The sequence below is a fragment of the Marmota flaviventris genome, chromosome 6 (assembly GCF_047511675.1).
Source record: "Marmota flaviventris isolate mMarFla1 chromosome 6, mMarFla1.hap1, whole genome shotgun sequence".
NCBI lineage: Eukaryota > Metazoa > Chordata > Mammalia > Rodentia > Sciuridae > Marmota > Marmota flaviventris.
This window is the reverse complement of record NC_092503.1, coordinates 38789266-38794617: the sequence shown is the minus strand read 5'-3', so window position 1 is coordinate 38794617 and position 5352 is coordinate 38789266. Positions and strand designations below refer to the sequence as shown.

Here is a 5352-nt window from a genome sequence, read left to right as displayed (position 1 = left end):
CCCTTTTTCTTTCTCAAATACATTAAAATACTCCCACGTCAGCCTCTTATGGTTTCTGTATAGGAGAAACGAGCACTCTGAGAAAAAGCAGGAGCAGAATATGTCTCTGAAAAGAGAATAGGGCATCTCTTTCTCTCACTCCCTCTGATTTCATATGTGTTTGTAACACACACACAAAAGGAACCTAAGGATACTGATAGGGGAAAGGAGAGCAAAGATGAAGAAGTGCATCAGGAATAAAGAAAGGAAGAAAAAGAAAAGCTAGGCCTTGGTCATGATTTTGTATTTCTGTCATAACAAATTACCACTTACTGAGCTGCGTAAAACAACACTATTTTATCATCTCATAGGCCTGTAAGTCGGAATGCCTCTAGACTTAGGTAGTTCTCTGGGACCTACCAAGTTCAAATCAAAGTGTTGTCAAGACTTCATTTGCTTCTGAAGCTCTGGAGATGAATCTGTAGATATTCGCTTAGGTTGTTGGCAGAATTCAGCTCCACGCAGTTGTTGGACAGGGGTACCTGTGTCATGGCTAGCTGTTGGCCAGGGGTTGTTCTTAGCTTCTGGAGGCTGCCCACATTCTTTGGCTCACAGCAGCACTGGATCACGTTTTACTCATGGTTCAGATGTCTCTGACTTCTCCTTCGGCCGTCTCTGTCTGAGTGATACTTTTGTGGCTTTCACAGACTCCTATGATGAAAGTGGACCAATCTAGATAATTAAAGGTAATCTCTGTTTTAGGGTCAGCTGATATGTAACCTTAACCACTTCTAGAAAGCTCCTTTCAGGATAGTATCCAGATTAGTGTTTGGTTTAATAATGAGAGAATAGGAAACTTGGGCAGACATCTTCAGAAATCTGCCTACTATGACATCAAATACCAGCTGAGTGTTTTTCATACATTAGGAAGTTTAATTTTCCTAAAACTAATATAACCAGGCAATAGGTCCTGTTATCACTAAAAACAATAGGAGCAAAAAGAAAAAAATTAATATTTTTTTATTTTCAAACCAAATGAGTATACCTATCAGACTATTTTAATACACCTGTAACTGGATTTTACTGTATAAAGTTTATACACACACACACACACACACACACGCACGCACACACACTAAACTTCATGGAATACGTCTATTGCATATGCAAGGGACAAATATAACAGAGGTTACTTTGGATCTCCTGTTATCTAAAATCTCAACTTGCCTTCCCTCTATGCTCATTTCAATAGTGTGGCCAAAAATTCTAATGCTGAATCAGTGATCATGGCATTGCCATGGCAACCCAGCAGGGGGCCTCCAGCATGAAGCCACCTTCACTTAACTGCAGCATAAACAATTCACCTGATTATGGGCTATTAAGAGGCAACACACAAGAGCATGTGAATAGAAAAAGAAAAGAAGGGTTTGGGTAATGTACTTTGAAATACATTCTGGTAATCTCTAATAAGCCAAGATGAAAAAAGAAGATGCTGAGAAAAATGGTGAAGAATCCTTCCCATAGATTTTGCAAAAATTGGACAGGTTCACAGCTAGCTGACTTTGTGGAAGTGCTTCTGTGAGATTTCAGGATAGTTCTTTCACTAAATTTTGCAATATTTCTCTCTCCTTTTCCCTTATTTCACATCCACACATCCACACACACACATAATCCTTTTCTCACCACATTAAAAAAAACACAAAAGTGAGAAAGTTTATGTTATTTTAAGCTGGGGAAGAAGACTATATCTATCTATCTATCTATCTATCTATCTATCTATCTATCTATCTATATATATATATATATATATATATATTCTCACACACACACACACACACACACACACACAATATTTCTGATATTGGGTTCCTGATACAGGAACAAAGCCCAGGAAGAGAATGACTTTTACAAAACATAACACAAATATCTCTTTAAGCCCATAAATTTATAACACTGTCCTGAGAGATGCCCTGCTAATTGTCAGAGCAGATAGCCCCTCACCTCTGACTTGAAACTTTCTAGGCAGACCCCTCACTGACACTGAATATCTACCCTTGCCTAGGCTGTCAACTAATACAGACATTTCTGCCTAGAAGAAATGTGTTAAGTCACGTTAAAGTTAATGAGTTTTATCTAGCATAATTTCTTGCTACCAAAATGTTTACAGCCTACCACCTTCCTTTTTTAAAAGGAGGGAGAACTCTTTCTTCAGGCACACACTTCCCACATATCTCCTAGGCTGCCTTTTCTTAAATTCTTCCCCCAAGGGTAACTGTGCAGTCCCCACTTCAACTTTATCCCACCCCAACCCTTCACTAATCACCCTGTGTTCATACACCTGTGCACAGCTTTCCTGAGGATGAATTTCAACGATCTATACATGACCCCATCATTAAAGTTTTAATACAAAGGATACTTTGTTCTCTGACAATGACACCATTTTACCAAGAACTCATCAGTAAAATTATTATTCAACAAGGTCAACACTTTGATCTGATAGAGCCTTACAGAAAGGACAGAATATTAAGCAAAGACAATACAGCCTTTCAATATGAGCCTTTGATATGACCTAGCAAAGCACTCTGTGGTGATCAATCTACAAAGTAACCAAATGCAGCCATTTAAAGAGCTGTTAGCATTCATGAGTAGTTGCATCAGGGAGACTTATGTTTCATTTTGAAAATGGAATTATGTTTTATGGAGAACGTTTAACTGCAGTTATGACTTAGCCTGTAAAGTCTGCAAGATAAGCAATAAATCATATCTCTCAAAGAGTAAAGGAAGGTAAAGAATGTCCTGAAGAAATTCTGAAGATGTTACAGATGGACACCATCTTCGCAGCTTTAGGGTCAGGCACAATTTTCTTCTAGTTGCAGTACTGGACAATTTAGAAACTGGTTACCTTGGAAAAGTTGTTTAACTTCTCTGGCCATGGTTCCCACCAGTGTGGTACACAGGTGATTAGATAAACACAGACTAGATTAGTCAAATTGAGATACTTTGAACAGTGAAACAGGGGGCATTATTAATAACTACACCCGGACAACAGGAGTGACCCAAGACCACTGGGGCAGGCCAAATACATATGATTTTCCTGTCAAGATAATGAAAAATCAATGCCTCCACAACAACACTAAATGCTGACACAGATGGGGAGCAACAGGAATTTGTATTTGTTGCTGAAGGGGATGCTAAAAGGGTATGACTACTTCAAAAGGCCGTTTGGGAGTTTCTTTAAAAATCAAACACATGTTTTTTGGCAATAGGGTTGCAGCCAGAACACAAGTGTTTTGGAAACCATCACTAAATCAAAGCCAAAATGGAAAAGGAAAAAAATTGTATTGACATTGTTGTCATTGGACATGTCAAATCAGGCAAGTCCACCACTACTGGCCATCTGATCTACAAATGTGGTGGGATCAACAAAAAAAGAACAGGAGTCTGCTAAGGTGGTAAAGGGCCCCTCAGTATGCCTAAGTCTTGCATAAACTGAAAGCTGAACATGAGCATGGTATCACCGTTGACATATCCCTGTGGGAATTTGAGACCAGTAAGTATTATGTGACTAGAACTCATGCCCACAGCCATGGAGATTTCACCAAAAACCTGATTACAGACACATCTCAGGCCAATTGTGCTGCCCTGATGGTCACTGCTGGTGTTGGTAAATTTGAAGCTGGTATCCCCAAGATTGGGCAGATCCCTGAACATGCCTTTCTGACTTACACACTGAGTGTGAAAAACCATATTGTTGGTGTTAATAAAATGAATTCCAGTGAGTGACCCTAGAGTCAGAAGAAATATGAAGAAATGGGCTAAGGAAGTCAGCATCCACGTTAAGAAAACTGGCTACAATTCTGACACAGAGGAGTTTGTGCCAATTTCTGGTTGGAATTTCAGGCATGAAATTGGCTCCAGTATGCTGGAGCCAAGGCTAATATGCCTTGGTTCAAGGGATGGAAAGTCACCCGTAAAGAGGGCAGTGCCAGGGGAATCATGGTGCTTGAAGCTTTGGATTCATCCTACCACCAGTGCATCCAACTGACAAGTCTTTTCATTTGTCCTTCCAGGATGTCTACAAAATTAATGATATTATTAATGTGCCTGTGGGCCCAGTGGAACCTTTGCTCCAGTCCATGTCATAACTGAAGTCAAGTCAGTTGAAAGGCACATGAGGCTTTGAGTGAAGCTCTTCCTGGGGTCAATGTGGGCTTTAATGTCAAGAACATGTCTATCAAATATGCTGATCATGGCAATGTTGCTGGTGACATCAAAAATGACCCACTGATGGAAGCAGCTAGTTTCATTGCTCAGTGATTATCCTGAACCTGCCAAGCCATCAGTGCCCCTGTCCTGGATTGTCACACAGCTCACAATGCTTGCAAGTTGCAGAGCTGAAAGAAAAGATTGATCATCATTCTGGTAAGAACCTGGAAGACGGTTCTAAATTCTTGAATTCATGTGAAACTGACATTGTTGATTTGATTCCAGGCAGGTTATGACAGTCCAGAAAGCTCAGAAAGCTAAAGAAATATTACCCCTAATGCCTGGCACCCCAGACTTAATCCATTACGAAAGAACAATCTCAAAACTTGTTGTCCCAATTGGCCATTCAGGTTTAATAGTAAAAGACTGGTTATGATAACAATGCACCATGAAAACTTCAGAGGAAAGGAGAATGTTTTTTTGGACCACTGGGGCATTTTTGGTGTGTGTGTGTATGTGGCAGTTTTCAGTTATTAGTTTTTTTTTAAATCAGTACTTTTTAATGGAAACAACTTGACTGAAAATCTGTCACAGAATTTTGAGAGCCATTAAAACTAAAGTTTAGAGGAAAAAAAAAAAAAAAAGCTAAACCTACACTTACCATACTATCCAGCATTGTGCCACTTGTTATTTACTCAAAAGAGGTGGAAATTTATGTCCACACAAAAATCTGCACATGAGTGTTTGTGACAGCTTTATTTAAAATGGCCTAAACTTGGAAGCAACTAAGATGTTCTCTGGAACTGATAAACTCTTATATCCAGGCAATAGAATATTATTCAACATTTAAAGAAATGAGTTATCAACCATGAAAATACATGGGGACAATTTAAATGCACACTATTAAGTGGGAAAAAACATTCTGAAGAGGAGTTCAAATATAGAAATTTCTAAAAAATGCAAAACTATGAATACAATAACAAGATCGGTAGCTGCCAGGGATTAAGGATGAAGATAGGATGGATACATGGAGTACATTTTTTTAGTGCTGTGAAACTACTCTGTACCACATAATAATGATGGTTACATGCCATCATGTATTTGTCTAAATCCATAGAGTACACAGCACCAGGAGTGAACCCTAAGGTAACCCATGGACTGGTATAA

At 39.1% G+C, this 5352-nt stretch overlaps 1 pseudogene; it reads left to right on the top strand.

Annotated features, from left to right (window-relative positions):
* The first annotated feature begins 3298 nt into the window (after window positions 1-3298).
* Window positions 3299-4481, top strand: LOC114102136 (elongation factor 1-alpha 1 pseudogene; annotated as a pseudogene).
* Window positions 4482-5352: the final 871 nt, after the last annotated feature.